General features: G+C 43.0%; 1 pseudogene; it reads right to left on the reverse strand.

Annotated features, from left to right (window-relative positions):
• Nucleotides 1-2520: 2520 nt before the first annotated feature.
• On the reverse strand, nucleotides 2521-2639 carry LOC142656729 (5S ribosomal RNA; annotated as a pseudogene).
• Between the last annotated feature and the right edge of the window lie 17165 nt (nucleotides 2640-19804).

Consider the following 19804-nt stretch of genomic DNA (forward strand, 5'->3'; position numbering starts at 1 on the left):
GCTGCTTGTTTTAACGTTTTTTTTGCCACTTAGTTGCCCCTTCCAGTATGGTTCAAAATTATGCGTTGATTGATTTCACAATATCTGTTTATAGGGGAGTTAAATTGTAACATCCAGGCTGCCTACATTAGAGGGAACCCAGGAGCCTACAGAATTGATTTTCTTTTGTTTCCATTCCATAAAATTTCAGTTTTTTTCAACTACGACTTTGACTACGCTATTGTTTCCATGAAAAAAACTGAAACTTTACTGAATGGAAACAAACAGAAACCAACTCCAATGGAAGCATTATCATTGAAATCAATGGTAATGCAAACGGAAGGTATAGTTTCCGTTCGGCTTTCTGTTCATCGGTTCCTCCAATGGAAAGGTTGAACGGAACTGATGAACGAAAACCAAACACTGATGTGAACAGGCCCTAATGGCTGTATTTCTAGTTGATACGTTTGCAAAACTTATAACAAACATATATATTGCAAATAATAAACAGCTGTACCCAAAAATTTGAGGGAAGAGAAAATAATATATTTATTGATGACTTTTAGATTCCAGGAGGAAATTCTCTTTATATAAGAATATTTCTTACAGGCGGTTTAGAGAATGTACAAGAGTCATTGACCTATAAATAGTATGGCATCATGGTATCGTTGCAAGTCTCCTTTCATTGTTATGGAATGTTTTTAAATGCAACTCACTGTTATATTCTTCTACTAAAAAAAAAAAAAAACTATTTTAACTCATACTGATATATCTTAAATGGTAACCATTTCTGGATATTATTCTTATTGTTATTCTTGCTTTACTATACATTACTACCACTGCCTGATTCTTAGTCAGCAGCGCTCTTGGAGAGGTTCCTGTAGTTTCTCCATTTCTTGATCATTTCTGGATATTAGCCAACATGTTTTTCTGTATGATGATTTACTATATGTATACTTTATGTCACTCCTGAATAACATACTTGCATCAATGTATACCCCCTAGAGATGAGCAAATCCATCTGCCCAATTCATGAATTGTTTTTAAAATGTAATCTTCCATTGAATTACATTTGGCAAATAAATTTCAAATGTTTGAGAAGCACGTTTGGTGAATTCAATTGATTAAAAGGAATATAAATTTGCCCATTGTAGTCTTTGGACTGGTGGATGGGTGGATTGGCTAAACGAGCATGTGGAGTCACCCATCCCTGAACCCCAACAATATAGTGTAATGTGTGTGGTTGCAATGTTTTAATCCATATAATTGTCTTACATAATACTTAATCAACGAGGGTGTACTGTACAAACCATAGAGTCAACCAAGGCAGCTTCTAAGGCACCCAGTTATGAAGGGGACCCCAAACACATTCACCATGTCCTTCTTCTTTATGATTAGTGTGAACCTGCAAAAGGTTCCTTTTACACAGGGACCTTTATATTGGTGTAATGCCTGCAGGCCTCTCTGGACTTGCCGGCATCTCCTCCTCCAGAGACGCCGGCAGATACTGATCTCTCCCCCTGCTGTTACACTTAGGGTGCGTGCGCTCGTCCCCAGGCTTAAAGGGCCAGCACACGCACCAGCACACCCGGGACCTTAACACTTTCCTGCTTTGGCCACTTTTGACCTCCCTGGCAGATCCTTATTAAACAAATCTGACATATCTCAATTTATGTGGCAATAACTTTGGAATGCTTTTACCTATCCAAGCGATTCTGAGATTGTTTTCTCATGACACATTGGACTTTACGTTACTGGTAAAATTTGGTCGATACATTCAGTATTTAATTGTAAAAGAAACACCAAAATGTGCATTTTTATCAATTTAAATATATCTGATTGCAAGACAAATAGTTATACCACACACAATAGTTACTAATTAACATCCCCATATGTCTACTTTAGATTGCCATCATTTTTTGAACATCCTTTTATTTTCTAGGACGTTACAAGGCTTAGAACTTTAGCAGAAATTTCTCATATTTTCAAGATAATTTCAAAAGGCTTTTTTACAGGCACCAGTTCAGTTGCGAAGTGGCTTTGAGAGGCCCATACAATACAGAACCCCATAACTTACCCCATTTTAAAACTGCACCCCTCAAAGTATTCAAAACAGCATTTAGAAAGTTTCTTAACCCTTCAGGCATTTTATAGGAATTAAAGTAGAGGTGAAATTTACAAATTTCATTCTTTTTGCAGAAATTCATTCTTAATTCATTTTCTTCTGTAACACAGAAGGTTTTTACCAGAGAAACGCAACTCGATATATATTGCCCAGATTCTGCAGTTTTTAGAAATATCCCACACATTGCCCTAGTGTGCTAATGGACTGAAACACAGGCCTTAGAAGCAATGGAGCAACTAGAGGATTTAGGGGCATTCTATTTATGTGGTTATATTTTAGGCACCATGTCAGGTTTGAATAGGCCTTTGTGGTACCAAAATAAAGGAAACATCCCCAAAAAGTCCCCATTTTGGATACTGCGCCCCACAAGGAATTTACCTAGGTGTGTAGTGAGCATTTTCTTATTTTATTTTTAAGGTCAACAGCACCACGGATTCCCAGATAGTCTTCCACACTGGTACTTATGAGGCCTTAAGCTCTGTAACTTCTGCGATCTGACGAGAGCAGACGCATTGGGCTTAGAATGGCCGTTGACCAGGGTGTAGTGAGCATTTTGACTCCACAGGTATTTTATAGATTATATTAGAATTTGGACGTGGAAATTAAAAAACAATTCCTTTTTTTTCAATAAGATGTAGCTTTAGCTAAAAAACACTATCAATTTCCACAAGGAATAAAGAAAAAGCCACCCAAAATTTGTAAAGCAACTTCTCCAGAATATGTAAATATGTGGTCATAAACTGCTGCTTGGGCACATGGCAAGGCTCAGAAGAGAAGGAGCGCCATTTGGCTTTTAGAGCACAGATATTGCTGGATTGGTTTCTTGGCAAGATGTCGCATTTGCAAAGCCCCTGAGGGACCAGTACAGTAGAAACTCCCCAACAGTGACTCCCTTTAAGAAACTACACCCCTTGAGGAATTAATCTAGGGGTGTAGTGAGCATTTTTGTTCGAATTGGGAAGTGAAAATAAAAAAAATCCTTTTTTTTCAATAAGACGTAGATTTAGCTCAAAGTTTTGCATTTTCTCAACAAATAAAAGGAGAAAAAGCACCCCAACATTTGTAAACAATTTTTCCCGAATATGGCAATACCCCATATGTGGTGATAAACTGCTGTTTGGGCACACGGCAGGGCTCAGAAATGAAGGCGTGCCATTTGGCTTTTGGAGTGCGGATTTGCTGCATTAGTTCCTGAGCGCTATGTCGCATTTGCAAAGCCCCTAAGGTACCAGTACAGTGGAAACCCCCTAGAAGTGACCTTATTTTGGTAACTACACCCCCCAAGGTATTCACCGAGGGGTGTAGTGAGCATGTTAACCCCGCATGTGTTTTCCAGATGTTAGTGTGCAGAGTGAAAATGAAAATTTTTCCATAGATATGCCAATCTGTGGTGCCCAACCTGTGCCACCATAAAAAGACAGCTCTCTAAATATTATGCTGTTTATCCCAATTTTTTAAATACCCTACATGTAGCCCCAATCTTTTGCCTGTACATTCGACAGGAGTGAAAGAGTACCATGTGAAATTAAGGCCTAATTTTACAAACCATTGATTCACAATTGCAGAGGCTCTGATGTGAAATAATAAAAGAAACCCCTGAGAAGTAACCCCATTTTGGGAACTACACCCCTCAAGGTGTTTATTAAGGGGTGTAATGAGCATTTTCACCTCACAGGTCTTTTCTGTAAATTATTGCACTGCAGAGGGTGCAAAGTAAAAATTTTATTTTTTTCCCCAGATATTCCATTTCAGTGGCAAATATGTTGTGGCCAGCTTGTGCCACTGGAGACACACACCCCAAAAATTGTTAAAAGGGTTCTCCCGGGTATGGCGAAGCCATATATGTGGAAGTAAACTGCTGTTTGGGCACACTGTAGGGCTCAGGAGGGAGGGAGCACCATTTGAAATCTGGAGACTGGATTTTGCTTGGTAGTAGTTTTGTTTGTAATATTACTGGTATTTCAGGTTATAATGTGGGGGCATATGTAAGCTTGGCAGAGTACATCAGGGGCTTAGTCAGGTGGTATAATAATGGGGTTAAAATACTCCAAAGATGTGTGTGTTACTCCGTGAAGCAATCCTTTATGCACAGGCCAGTGTCGCACTGATAAAGGTCCTTTCTTATTCATCATTTGGTCCACACTTTGCACCTCCCCTTCCTGGTTCCCTAATTTTAGGGCCTTGATAAATCACCGCTTGAAACAGAAGAAATTTTCCCCTCGGGCCAGCACTACTGCATATTTTTCTTTCCTGACTTATGGGAGCCATGACTAATTTTATTTTTTCATAGACATAGTGGTATAAGGGCTGTTTGTTTGCGGGATGAGCTGTAGTTATTATTTGTACCATTTTGGGGTACATGCGACTTTTTGACCACTTTTTATACTTTTTTTTTTGTGCGAGGCAAGGTGACCAAAATCAGCAATTCTGGCATTGTTTCTTTTATTTAATTTTATACAGTATTCACCATGCGTTAAAAATTACTTGTTAACTTTATTCTGCGGGTCAGTACGATTCTGGCGATACCAAATTTATAGCATTTTTTTATATTTTACAACCTATTACACAATAAAATTACTTTTGTAAAAAGAATGTATTTTTTCTGTTGCCATGTTGTAAGAGCCATAACTTTTTAATTTTTTTGTCGTATGAGGGATTGTTTTTTACGAGCGAGCTATAGTTCTTAAGGGTACCATTTTTGATCACTTTTTATTTCAATATTTGTAAGGCAAAGTGACCAAAAAACAGCAATTCTGGCAATGTTTTTTAGGTTGTTTTTTTACGGCGTTCGCCGCGTGGGATAAAAGTTGTGTCCATAGGTAAAGTGAAACTGCCGTAATATGTAGTGTATTCTGTGCAAGGTTCTACGTAAACTGATAAGGTAGGATTGTTAACTGTTTGTTGTGTTGGAATAAAAATAGGATATTCTGTGGAATCTTCATGTATGGACAACTGCAGTAGGGTCAGCGAAATTGGATCAGTAATGGCCATTTCTATTGAATCATTAAATAAAGGTGAAAGGACCTGATCTGAAGGAGAAATGGGTGAAGTTAAATTAAAACTTTTCAGACGATATCCAAGTTCAGATGGTACAAAAGCTCCCATGGGTACCAGGGGCGTAACTAGAAAAGACTGGGCCCCATAGCAAACTTTTGACTGGGGCCCCCCTCCGCTGGGTATCACACAATCCCCCCCTTGTAGATAGTGCCTCCCTATAGATTCCACTACATAGCGCCCCCCTATAGATAGCACCATACACAGCCCCCTGTAGATAGCACCATACACAGCGCCTTGTAGATAGCGCCATACACAGCCCCCTGTAGATAACGCCTTACAGCCCCAAATCCCCCTGCAGATAACACCATACAGCCCCCCTGTAGATAACGCCATACAGCCCCCCTGTAGATAACGTCTTACAGCCCCAAATACCCCCTGTAGATAATGCCATACAGCCTCCCTGTAGATAACGTCTTACAGCCCCAAATCCCACCTGTAGAAAACGCCATACAGCCCCCTTTGTAGATAACGCTATACAGCCCCCCTGTAGATAATGCCATACAGATCCCCCTGTAGATAACGCCATACAGATCCCCCTGTAGATAACGCCATACAGAGTCCCCCCTGTAGATAATGCCATACAGAGTCCCCCCTGTAGATAGCGCCATACAGACCCCCCCGCGCAGATAACGCCATACAGACCCCCCTGTAGATAACGCCATACAGACCCCCCTGTAGATAACACCATACAGAATCCCTCCTGTAGATAACGCCATACAGACCCCCCTGTAGATAACGCCATATAGCCACCCCCCCCCCAAAAAAACAACGGCCTATAGTTTGTCCTACATAAGACATGCATCCCCTATCCACAGGATAGGGGATACATGTGTGATCGGCAGCGATAAGGAGAACGGCGTCTGCGCACTTCAATAAAAATGAAAGGAGCGCTGGTCACCAGTGCGCAAGTCATTTCTATGGAGCTGCAGACAGACCCCGAAAGCCCAAGGTTTGTCATGGAGAACTTTGGCGGACTTTCGGTCCCCCGTTCTCCTTATCGCTGGGCGTCCCAGCGATCCCACATGTATCCCCTATCCTGTGGATAGGGGATGCATGTCTTTTGTTGGAACAACCCCTTTAGTGGCGTTGCACTGTAGCAGACATAGCAGCTGCTAGCGGAGCCTCCGGCCATGGAAAGGGGAAGGGGGGCCTGTGCCAGCCGGTGGCACGGGCCCGCTCATGCTGCGGGCCCCGTAGCAGCCGCTATGGCTGCTATAGCGGTACTTACGCCACTGATGGGTACTATACCTAAGGTTATAAATTGGCCGCAGGGGGAGATGGATATGTAGGTAATGGCTGGAATTGAATAGGAAGGAAATGTAAGGGAGAATTGATCAATGGACTGATAAGAAGGTCTGATTTCATCATATGTCTGTTTTTGTTGTTAAAAAGAAAGTGATTTTTGTTCTTAGAATTGTTTTTGAAACCGTGTTGGTTACTGTTGTAAGACTCTCTAGGGGAAGGTTGTGATTGGGACATGTGTGGTGATTGGCGAGGCAATGATGTGATAGGAGAAGTTCCCAAAAGGCTGGTGTCCTAATGTTCCAATCTCCTATATCACTACGACTATAATCCAAACGGTCCCTATTAAGTTTTTTAAACTTTTTCAGAACGATTTCTCATTCTAATGCTTTTAGACGTTTCTAAGTGGATTGACTTAATTGGTTAAAATCAGTATGGTTAGCAAAGACCAGCAGTTTGGACAATTTTGTCCTCCAGTTCTTTACAAATAGCAGTTCCTTTATTTAGAATCCTTGTGAGGAAACCCAATGCACACTGTCCCATGAAGTCAAACCACTCAGTGGAAAATTGTAAATCCAAAAGGTAAGGTGTATTGTGAGTCAGTCTTAATCCTCTGGGTGAGATTTTTGCTAAAATATAGATCTTCAAAAACCGGCAGTCAATATTGTTAAAAGCCTCATTTTTAAGCAAATCCTCAAGGGACAAAAAAAGGTCTGTCATTGTTTTGGTCTGTTCGGGTGAAAGCCCATTAGTTCACATCTGTGGGTTTGAAAAATGTGTGTGTAATCATAGATCCATTATCCTCTTTACTAATAGTAAGATCTAAAAAGTTAATAGTCGTTGTAGAAAACTCATGTGTGAATGACAGACCATACTCTTTAATATTTAAAAATTCAATAAGACTATTGGCTTCTTGGAGGCTGCCACTCCATATAAAAATTAGATTAGTCTATAGAATAAAAATTTTTGAGTAAAATTATGTTGTGCTGAAATATAACGATCCTCAAATGCCCCCATAAATAAATTTGCGTATGAGGGTGCAAAACGAGACCCCCTTCGCTACTCCTCGCATTTATTTGTATATAGCGCCATTCAAAGAGAACACATTGTGATGGAGAATGAAATCAATACAATCAGATAAAAATAATACTTGGTCATTAGGAATCATGGGGTTAGAGTTTAAAAATGATAAAGTTGCAAAAATACCCTTGTCATGGGGGATGTTAGTGTATAGTGAGGTAACATCAGCAGTTAGAAAATTCAAGGACAAAAGATTATTGATAGAATTAAACAGATGTAGATCTTTAAATAGCTGTGTCGAATCATATTTGGACTTTAGGAGTGCACATCTTCCAGCATGGCTCAAGAACATACCTTTTGGCCAATACAGGCGCATACGAAAAAATTGCTCTAGGAATGAACATTTCATTTCATTTTTTTTCCTACCAGCCTCATCAAGGGTACTTTCAAAAGAGCAACTACACTCTCCCAAGATTCCTGTATACAACGACTTTTTCTATCAGAACATTTTTAAACTGCAGTAGCGATTTTGTAATATATTTACTCGAATGCCCCAGTAAATTCCAATATATAGTGAGGACTGTGCAAACCCTGAGATGCAGAATCAACAAGCATCGCTCTAAGGGTATGTGCACATGATAAGTGGCTTTTACGTCTGAAAAGACAGACTGTTTTCAGGAGAAAAGAGCTGCGTCGTTTCAGACGTAAAAGCTCCTCCTCGCATTATGCGAGGCGTCTTTGACGCTCGTAAATCTTGAGCTGCTCTTCATTGACTTCAATGAAGAACGGCTCAAATTACGTTGCAAAGAAGTGTCCTACACTTCTTTGCCGAGGCAGTCATTTTACACGTCGTCGTTTGACAGCTGTCAAACGATGATGCGTAAATGACAGGTCGTCTGCACAGTACGTCGGCAAACCCATTCAAATGAATGGGCAGATGTTTGCCGACGTATTGTAGCCCTATTTTCAGACGTAAAACGAGGCATAATACGCCTCGTTTACGTCTGAAAATAGGTCGTGTGAACCCAGCCTAACACCCGCATTGGTTTCCTAAAACAAAGTTTATTAAGACACTTCACAACTGTACACAACAGTAATTTTAATGTTATTTCCATTATTCCGATAGAACAGATTGATATTAATACACCAGATAGATTTGTCAGAACTTTTGGATTTTTAAAATGGCCTGTTTATATCCTGGGGGGCTAAATGAGCTCTCCGAAACAGCTCCTGATTAGTATTCCCTTAATTTCAAGATTATTGTATCCTGTTTTACTCCAACCGATTTTCCAATTTATTCATGTACAGTTTTACATATATTTGTTTATACAACGATTCATTATTTACATATTTATTTATTTGTCTATACAATTACTTTGTATCTGCATTTCATATGGTTATTATTTAATATCAATAGTTATTTATTATATCTTTGACTTCTTGTTCTAAATCTTGTTATGTATACAAATTGTGATATGTGCGCTTTTCATAGCACTTTACGTCATTCCAATCTATTTTTCGTTATACATGAGGTGGATGCATTCACTACTCATTAATGAAAGGCATTAATATATAGACATGTATTTTGTGCTCCATTTATTGTAGACTTAGATCTACATTCCATTTCCTTTTACCCATAATATTTCACAATGTTATCTAAAGTTTAGTGCGAAATGTCCTACTCCTTACTACTACTCCGTCTATTTTATCATCACTGCTCTCACATACAATTTGCCCTCTACTACATCCTCACCGTGATCCTGATGTCCTTCTGACTTCATCTAAGTAGTGTGATCGCTGTAAATTCCACTCCCATACTGTCCCTTGTCGGCCACCGTTGTTCTGCTGGCATCCGATTCGAGTTGCTATGACGCCTGGGATGCTCAGCTGAGTTTTTGCCTGTGTACCCCGTAGCTGCCAGAAAACAATACCTGCACTTAACGGTGAGCAACTAATTCCTTTATTAAAACACAAAATTTGTATTCCAGTATATTTGTGTACACATACACTACCGTTCAAAAGTTTAGGGTCACTTAGAAATGTCCTTATTTTTGCAAGAAAAGTACAGTTTGTTTCAATTAAGATAACATTAAATTAATCAGAAATACACTCTATACATTGTTAATGTGCTAAATGACTATTCTAGCTGCAAACATCTGTTTTTTAATGCAATATCTACATGGGGGTATAGTGGCCCATTTCCAGCAACCATCACTCCAGTGTTCTAATGGTACATTGTGTTTGCTAACTGTGTTAGAAGGCTAATGGATGATTAGAAAACACTTGAAACACTTGAAACCCTTGTGCAATTATGTTAGCACCGCTGTAAACAGTTTTGCTGTTTAGAGGAGCTATAAAACTGACCTTCCTTTGAGCTAGTTGAGAATCTGGAGCATTACATTTGTGGGTTTGATTAAACTGTCAAAATGGCTAGAAAAAGAGAGCTTTCATGTGAAACTCGACAGTCTATTCTTGTTCTTAGAAATGAAGGCTATTCCATGCGAGAAATTGCCAAGAAACTGAAGATTTCCTACAACGGTGTGTACTACTCCCTTCAGAGGACAGCACAAACAGGCTCTAACCAGAGTAGAAAGAGAAGTGGGAGGCCCCGCTGCACAACTGAGCAACAAGACAAGTACATTAGAGTCTCTAGTTTGAGAAATAGACGCCTCACAGGTCCTCAACTGGCAGCTTCATTAAATAGTACCCGCAAAACGCCAGTGTCAACGTCTACAGTGAAGAGGCGACTCCGGGATGCTGGCCTTCAGGGCAGAGTGGCAAAGAAAAAGCCATATCTGAGACTGGCTAATAAAAGGAAAAGATTAATATGGGCAAAAGCACACAGACATTGGACAGAGGAAGATTGGGAAAAAGTGTTATGGACAGACGAATCGAAGTTTGAGGTGTTTGAATCACACAGAAGAACATTTGTGAGACGCAGAACAGCTGAAAAGATGCTGGAAGAGTGCCTGACGCCATCTGTCAAGCATGGTGGAGGTAATGTGATGGTCTGGGGTTGCTTTGGTGCTGGTAAAGTGGGAGATTTGTACAAGGTAAATGGGATTTTGAATTAACAGCTAGAATGCCAAAGGTCTGCAATGCTGTAATTGCTGCAAATGGAGCATTCTTTGACGAAAGCAAAGTTTGAAGGAGAAAATTTTTATTTTAAATAAAAATCATTATTTCTAACCTTGTCAATGTCTTGACTATATTTTCTAGTCATTTTGCAACTCATTTAATAAATATAAGGCTTTATTCAGACGAACGGGAAAAACGTCCGTGCAACGCGCGTGATTTGCACGCGCGTTGCACGGACCTATATGTGTCTATGGGGCTGTGCAGACATGTCCGTGATTTTTCCTCAGCGTGAGTCCGCTGAAAAAAAGTCACGACATGACCGTTCTTTCGGCGTTTTGCACGCATCACGCACCCATTGAAGTCAATGGGTGCGTGAAAACCACGCATGCCGCACGGAAGCACTTCCGTGCGAACTGCGTGATTTGCGCAAGGGCTGTCAAAAGGATGAATGTAAACAGAAAAGCACCACGTGCTTTTCTGTTTACAAACATCCAAACGGAGTGTCTTCTAACCAGAGTAGAAAGAGAAGTGGGAGGCCCCGCTGCACAACTGAGCAACAAGACAAGTACATTAGAGTCTCTAGTTTGAGAAATAGACGCCTCACAGGTCCTCAACTGGCAGCTTCATTAAATAGTTCCCGCAAAACGCCAGTGTCAACGTCTACAGTGAAGAGGCGACTCCGGGATGCTGGCCTTCAGGGCAGAGTGGCAAAGAAAAAGCCATATCTAAGACTGGCTAATAAAAGGAAAACATTAATATGGGCAAAAGCACACAGACATTGGACAGAGGAAGACTGGAAAAAAGTGTTATGGACAGACGAATCGAAGTTTGAGGTGTTTGGATCACACAGAAGAACATTTGTGAGACGCAGAACAACTGAAAAGATGCTGGAAGAGTGCCTGACGCCATCTGTCAAGCATGGTGGAGGTAATGTGATGGTCTGGGGTTGCTTTGGTGCTGGTAAAGTGGGAGATTTGTACAAGGTAAAAGGGATTTTGAATAAGGAAGGCTATCACTCCATTTTGCAATGCCATGCCATACCCTGTGGACAGCGCTTGATTGGAGCCAATTTCATCCTACAACAGTACAATGACCCAAAGCACACCTCCAAATTATGCAAGAACTATTTAGGGAAGAAGCAGGCAGCTGGTATCCTATCTGTAATGGAGTGGCCAGCGCAGTCACCAGATCTCAACCCCATACAGCTGTTGTGGGAGCAGCTTGACTGTATAGTACGCAAGAAGTGCCCATCAAGCCCCAATCCAACTTGTGGGAGGGGCTTCTGGAAGCATGGGGTGAAATTTCTCCCCATTACCTCAGCAAATTAACAGCTAGAATGCCAAAGGTCTGCAATGCTGTAATTGCTGCAAATGGAGCATTCTTTGACGAAAGTAAAGTTTGAAGGAGAAAATTTTTATTTTAAATAAAAATCATTATTTCTAACCTTGTCAATGTCTTGACTATATTTTCTAGTCATTTTGCAACTCATTTGATAAATATAAGGCTTTATTCAGACGAACGGGAAAAACGTCCGTGCAACGCGCACGATTTGCACGCGCGTTGCACGGACCTATATGTGTCTATGGGGCTGTGCAGACATGTCCGTGATTTTTCCTCAGCGTGAGTCCGCTGAAAAAAAGTCACGACATGTCCATTCTTTCGCCGTTTTGCACGCATCACGCACCCATTGAAGTCAATGGGTGCGTGAAAACCACGCATGCCGCACGGATGCACTTCCGTGCGAACTGCGGGATTCGCGCAAGAGCTGTCAAAAGGATGAATGTAAACAGAAAAGCACCACGTCCTTTTCTGTTTACAAACATCCAAACGGAGTGTCTTTGAGATGAGCGAACCCGGACAACCGAACCGAACTTCACCGGGTTCGGCCGAACTCGTTTTGGCCGAACCCGGCAAAATTTTTTACGGTACGCGACGTCAGGAGCTAGTCACGGTCCAGGGTGCTGAAAGAGTTAAACTGTTTCAGCACCCTGGACAGTGACTTCCGATCCCAATATACATGAACGTGTAAAAAAAAAAGAAGTTCTGACTTACCGATAACTCCCGGCTTCTTCCTCCAGTCTGACCTCTCGGGATGACAATTCAGTCCAAGTGACAGCTCCAGCCAATCACAGGCCAAGCACAGGCTGCAGCGGTCACATGGACTGCCGCATCATCCAGGGAGGTGGGGCCAGATGTCAAGAGAGGCGCGTCACCAAGGACGCGTCACCACGGCAACGACCGGGAGGGAAGTTCTCGGTAAGTACGAACGGCTTTTTTTTTTTTTAACAGGTTGCTCGATATGGTGATCGGAATTCACTGTCGAGGGTGCTGAAAGAGTTACTGCCGATCAGTTAACTCTTTCAGCACCCTGGACAGTGATTGACGTCGACTAGCCTCATCTCTATGATGGCGGCTGCGTGTTCGTGTGAATCCAGCCTAAGTGTGAGTTTTCATGGAAAACACAAAATTGTCTGGGCGATCCCAAACATTTGAACGGTAGTGTATATACACAATGGACGTTGATCTGATATTCCTGTGCAGACCGTTGCACCGTTGCACCATTGCTTTAGATGTAATTTCCCGTACATCGGATAATCTCTATATATATCGGTCCATTTCCAACTTCCTCATTCATTTTAAAATGTTAATGTTTTTAATATAATTTCTTGCTGCGTTTTTTATTTTCTTAACATTGTTATACCATGTCTTATGCTTCTCTAGTGCATTGCACAATTGAGCTGTGTTTTTATTTCTGTTCCGACATTACGTCACAGCTGTTCTTTTTTGAACTGTTATTTGGCGGTCTTTCCGTTTCAATGTGTTTTCTAATCATGCTGTCAATCACTATATAAACCAGTGAGGTTGATTTTCGTTTGTACCTGACCTGAGGAAGACACCTGTTCAGCGTTTAAACGCATAGTCTGTAAAATAAAATAAGATATTTAACAATAATTATATGACTTTCCTTGAATGATAGCAGCGCTGCGCTTTTTCTGTGTTCACCGTTTTCCATATACTCAAGTTCTTATACAGCGGTTCCCTTGCTCAGGGACCGGCTCCTGAACCTAGCTGCAGCTTCATCATATATACCAATTTCGACTTTACCAGTGTTGTGCCTATCGCAGCACAACTTCAATAGGTGAGCAGTCATTAATACATTTTAATTGCTCTACCTCTATATTTTGTGACCTGCACCATGTGGCGCCGTGTTTTTCACCTTTTTCTCTAGATTTGCACGAGATAAATAACATAATATTTTTTGTTCAGGCAATTGCGGGCGCTGCGATACCAAATATGTATGGTTTATTTTTATTTTTTCAACAATAAATGACTTGATAAGGGAAAAAGGGCGATTGTGTTTTGTTTTATTTTATTACTTGAAACTTTTATTTTATTTTATTTTTTATGAACTTGAATGTCCAACTGTTTGATTGCTGTTCTAATACATTGCACTACCTATGTAGTGCAATATATTAGACCTGTCAGTCCTTAATTGACAGCAAGACGATTAGGCTCCACCTCTGGGCGGAGCCTAACCGGCTTCTTTAAGGCCATTTTTAGGCCTCTTGTTGCCATAGTAGCTGTCTGCAGCCCTGCTATTGCATGCAGGGTTGCCGATTTACTACAAACCACCAAGATGCAGCGATCACTTTTCACTGCATTGAATGGGTTAATGGCAGGGATCGGTGCTAGCTCAGGTCCCTGCCATTCCAGCAGGGTGTCAGCTGTAACATACAGCTGACACCCACCACTGATGACGCCAGCTCAGCTTCTGAGCCGGAAGCTGAGCCGGCGCCATCTTGCCGTCGCTACCGGAAGTCTTTTAGGCCCTGCCTCCGAGTGGGGCATAGGAGGTTTCCATAGCTGGCAGACCAGGAGGCCGTAATGTGCCTCTGGATGCCATTGCTGCCACCGGTAACCCAGCGATCACATTGCTGCAGTACCGGTGGCTAAAAACCCCTCAGATGCTGCGATCTCTATTGAGCGCAGCATCTGAGGGGTAAATCGACCTTATCAAAGGCTAGCTCCGGTCCTAGCCGTTACAGCAGGGTGTCAGCTGTAACATACAGATGACACCCAGCGGTGATGATGCGGGCTCAGCTCCTGAGCCTGCACGATCAGCGGAACGTAACTGTACTGCGCTTTGCTGGAACCCCGGTATGACAGCGCCGTATATATACAGCGGATGTCGGGAAAAATGGACTGCCCACTTCCACCTTTCCTAAACAATGCTGTGTTTTCCCTTCATTTGTATTGCAAATGGTTCCTTAGATATATCCTGAATCCTGTTTCCCGTATCCAGTATCTGAATTTAGATCTAGTGCCTAAGTCAAGTGTCCGAGATGACTTTGACATCTGTGTCCGGTGCCCTATCCATGTCCAGTGTCTGAGACGACATCATTACTCCAGTCCGGTGTCCTAGCCAAGTCCAGTGTCCAAGACGGCTGCACAACTCCAGTCCAGAGTCATAGCCCCACTTCATTATCCTGCACAGGCCTGCTTCTCCCTGACTTTCTGGCATATACCGACTTCTGACCTTCCAGGTACTTTAGCATTACTGACTCTCACAGACTCTCAGCAGCTACTCCGTTACAGCGGAGGAGCCCAATGAGTCCACATACCTGCAAATTGTTATACTTTGCTCAGGCCATGGATCCTGCTGGTCAACCCAAGACAGCGGTCCAGTTGATGCAAGCGGACATGCGTGACCTACGTGCTTGACCGGATCAGCTCCCACAGGCTGTTTACTAAATTTTTACTCATTTGGATTCGCCTTCTGTGGCTGCTATTCACCATCCTCATGTGACGTCGGCAATTCTCATTGGAGGTTGACGCTTCTTCCATTGGTGCTAGAGCACTTCTCTTCCAAAAAAAAACCACAAGGATAAGGCAGTATTCTGTCGCCTTTACTCTAAACTCTTCTCTCCAGCAGAACGCAACTATTCCATCAGGGACCGTGAGTTGCTGGCCTCCAATTAGCCTTAGAAGAGTAGAGGCACCTACTAGAAAGGAGCTGCACATCCTATAATCATCTTCACCGATCACAAGAATCTCACGTATTTACAGTCTGCACAACGTCTGAAGCCTCGTCAAGCCAGATGGTCTCCATTCTTTGCCAGGTTCCACTTTCTACTTCACTTCCATCCTGCAGATAAAAATATAAAGGCTAATTTCCTGTCTCGGTCATTTGAGACAGATGACTCAGCAGAGGATCCCCAACATATCATTGATTCTTCTAGGATAATTTCTGCTAACCCTCTGCAAATTGGAGACATTCCTCCTGGAAAAAAATTTGTTCGTGCTGTGGACAGGAAAGAAATTCTCCTCTGGGGTCACAATTCCAAGTGGGCTGGGCACTCTGGTTTCCGTAAAACTCATGAGTTTATTTCTCATCACTACTGGTGGCCCACGCTGCCTAAAGATGTTGTGGACTATGTATCTTGATGCACAAACTGCGCCCAAAACAAGGCTACCCATTCCAAGCGTACAGGTCTGCTTCAACCTCTTCCTGAAGGCCCCCGGCAACATGTTGCCATGGATTTTATAACCGATCTTCCCCCTTCTGCTGGATGTACCACTGTCTGGGTCGTGGTGGACCGCTTCTCTAAAATGGCAAATTTTGTCCCTCTGACTGGCTTCCCTTCAGCTCCTCGTTTGTTAGTTCAGCATATATTTCGTCTGCACGGACTACCGTTCCATATCGTGTCTGATCGGTGTTTACAATTTACATCTAAATTCTGGAGAGTCCTGTGTAAACTTTTAAATGTGAAATTCGACTTTTCCTCCTGCTTATCATCCAAAATCTAATGGTCAAGTTGAGAGAATTAACCAAGTACTTGAAAATTATCTTCGGCATTTTGTATCAGTTCAACATGGCAATTGGGTACATTTTCTGCCGTGGGCCGAATTCTCATATAATAATCACACGAGTGAGTCTCGTGCTTCTTCTCAATTCTTCATTGTGTACATCACGTGTTCCTCTTCCAGTGCCAGCAGCAAATTTCTGCTTCATGTTTTTCTCTTGTCAAGTGCCTACAGCCAATTCTTCTTTCGGTAGCTTCCTTCACATCTGGCGGAAAATTAGGTCCGCGGTCCTGCAGGCAGTTGATCGTATGATAAGTTATCTCGATAGGAAAAGAATAATTCCTTCTCAGTTTCCTCCCAGAGTCAAGGTCTGGTTTTCCTCAAAAAATATTCGTCTGAAGATCCCTTCCTACAAATTTGCTCCTAGATTCCTCGGTCCTTTTGAGATTTTGCAACAGATTAACCCTGTGTTTTTTGAGCTATGGCTACCTCCTACCCTCAAAATTCCCAACTCGTTCCATGTGTCCCTTCTAAAGCCTGTGGTCCAGAACCGATACAGGAAATCCCCTGGCTCTGCAGTTGCTCCCTGGAGTTCTTCTGATGTCTTTGAGGTAAAAGAGATCCTGGACTACAAGAAGGTAGGAGGGAAAATCTTCTATCTGATGGACTAGAAAGTGTTTGGTCCTGAGGAGTGGTCTAGGGGGCTTGAAGAAAATGTGGATGCCCCTGCTCTTATCAAGAAGTTCTTTCTACGGTCTGAACCTAAGAAGAGGGGGCATAAGGGGGGTATTGTAATGCCCACGGTCGCTGACCGCCGGCATTCCACACTTACTGACAGCTGTGACCGCAGGCCTCTCTGGACTTGCTGGCGTCTCATTCTCCAGAGACACTGGCACCCGCTGCTCTCCCCTCCTGCTGTTACACTTAGGGTGTGCATGCGCGCACTCGTCCCCGGTCTTAAAAGGCCAACGAGCACACCAACAATTTAGTCCCTGTCCAATTCCAGGGACGTTGAAAAGGACGTTGCCCACTTCCACCTTGCCTAAATAATGCTGTTTTTTGCCTATTTTTGTCTTGCAAATGGTTCCTTAGCTGTATCCTGTATCCTGAATCCTGTTTCCCGTATCTAGTATCTTTGTTTAGTTCTAGTGCCTAAGTCGAGTGTCCGAGGCGACTTCACCATCTTTGTCCGGAGCCCATGCCAAGCCGAGTGTCCAAGACTACTTTACCATATGTGTCCGGTGCCTGTGCCAATCCGAGTGTCCGAGACGACTTCACCATCAGAGTCCAGTGTCCTAGACAAGTCCAGTGTCCGAGACGACTGCACTACTCCAGTCCAGTTTACAGCGTCAGAATCCGCACCAGAAAACGTCCGAAATTGCCGTACGTTGATTTAAATGGGAGGCGGAGGCGTTTTTTTCCCCAGGCTGCTCTTAGCCATTCACGGGGAAAAAAAGCGGCATGTCCTTACTTACTGAAATCAATGGGAGGCAGAAAAAGCGTTTTTTGCCCACGGTCTACAATGGCCACGGGCGTAAAACACTGCAAAAAACACTGCGAAAGCCACAACAAAAAAGCACAGGCAGGTCAAAATCTGTCTTTCTGAAGGAATTTTGAGGCAGATTTTCCCTGCCTACAAAACACTCTGTGTGAACTAGGCCTTAGGCCTCATGCACACAGACACAGCAATGTAGACGGTCCGTGATTACGGGCACAGACAGCCACGGACTTCACCCGAATTTGCGTACCTTTCTCTCCTTATATGTCCTATTTTTTTTCGAGTCATTTCTATGGCCCGCACACTTACCCATAATATACAGAAAAGGTGTCTGTGGGCCATAGAAAAATTACAATCGTGTGCATGGGGCCTTATTGGCAGGTTTCCCCAAGGATTACAGTCGATTGCTATGAGACCCAATAGGTGGACACATTGTGATCAACTTATTGTTAAGGGACTCTTCTAACAGGTAGAGATTGTACACAGCAGACAACCCAATTAACCCCTGAACGAGCGGGTGCTAGTTCTGACAGTGTTCCTTTCCCTGTTATTTCACACCGAATAGCCACCTCTGTAAATTGGAAACTGAGGGCATGCATGGAAGAGGGCATGCATGGGCCTAGCAACCTACTACTGACCACTCGAACCAGGTGGGTAGGGGTTTTGGATTTCTTCACCAGCTTGAGACGAGCTACTCCTTATGAGTAACCCCCCTTTGTACTTGGACTTCCAAGGTTTCTGAATGGTCCTAACTTTCCCTATTCTCCGCAGGATACAGGATGGTTGTCTTTAGAGGGACTGTCGGTATCACCTCGTCTATTTGTGTAAACATAGTGGGCACAGTTGAGGTGTGCCCTAGTTGGTCGGCTAACCCTTGTAAAGCATCTCAGGTATAATTTACAAACCGCTGCGGGCTGTAATATATATATATAATTAATCCAGTCTACATTTTTATTAACGGTAATAATTGGGATGAGACTCAAATTCAAACTGGTATGTAGCTACATGTGTATTAGAAGAATTATACCAAAAGATGGTCACCCCATCAGCCTGGGTGATTGCTACATGTCCCCCCTCAACACTCTGTGCAATAACACGAAAAAGGATAAGGAAGTATATGGTGATAGTCATTCTTCAGAAGAGACCCTCTTGCAGTGCGATGCGTGGATCCATGTCGGCCTTCCTTCCAGCTTAACTGCAGTGGGCGAGATCAGGAGGACCTGGTATGGACCCTCGAATCTGGCTTCTAAGCCCCTAGCCTTCTTTACTGTTAAACCTACTAATATTGGCAATAATCCAAACTTCTCCTCCATCCTCCTCCGTCCCATCTCCGTGGAGTCCTTGCCCTTGTTCTTGAAGCGGTTGATGCGGGCGGCAGCGGCAACGTTCTCATTGTTAGACATGATCACAGCGTCAGATTACGGGAAACCAGAAATATCCACCTGCCCGTTCTGGTTCTTCTCCTGCAGCGGGGACAGCGGATCGTCCGGGCAGGAGCTGACCTTCCTCCTCTTCAGTAACTGGTCGTCCTTCTTGGCCTTGCGGAGCTCCACGTTCATGGGAAAGAATTGCCATCCCCGATCCCTATCACAAACGGAGTTCAGCGGTTTACCCACACCTGTCGGCGAAGGGTAGACACACGCTGGTTCGTTCAGTGTAGCACGCGTGCAGCCCCGGACATCTAAGGGCATCACAGACCTGTTATTGCTCGATCTCGTGTGGCTGAACGCCACTTGTCCCTCTAAGAAGTTGGACGCGGACCCACGACTTATCACATGTCTTATCGTGCCCCTGTATAAGACAGGTCATATTTTCTATCTAGTCCCTAATTACCCAGAGGATGGTTAGTCAGGCGCGACTAATTTCTTACGGGTTCGTGACCACACAGCGGGGATGTCTCTCCTGTCGCCTGAGGTAATCCAGCCAACCGACTAGTGTTCTACAGATTCCCACAAGACCGTCCACTAACACAGATAAGTCGAAGATTTATAAAATCACTT

Source organism: Rhinoderma darwinii, chromosome 6, assembly GCF_050947455.1.
Source record: "Rhinoderma darwinii isolate aRhiDar2 chromosome 6, aRhiDar2.hap1, whole genome shotgun sequence".
Lineage (NCBI taxonomy): Eukaryota > Metazoa > Chordata > Amphibia > Anura > Rhinodermatidae > Rhinoderma > Rhinoderma darwinii.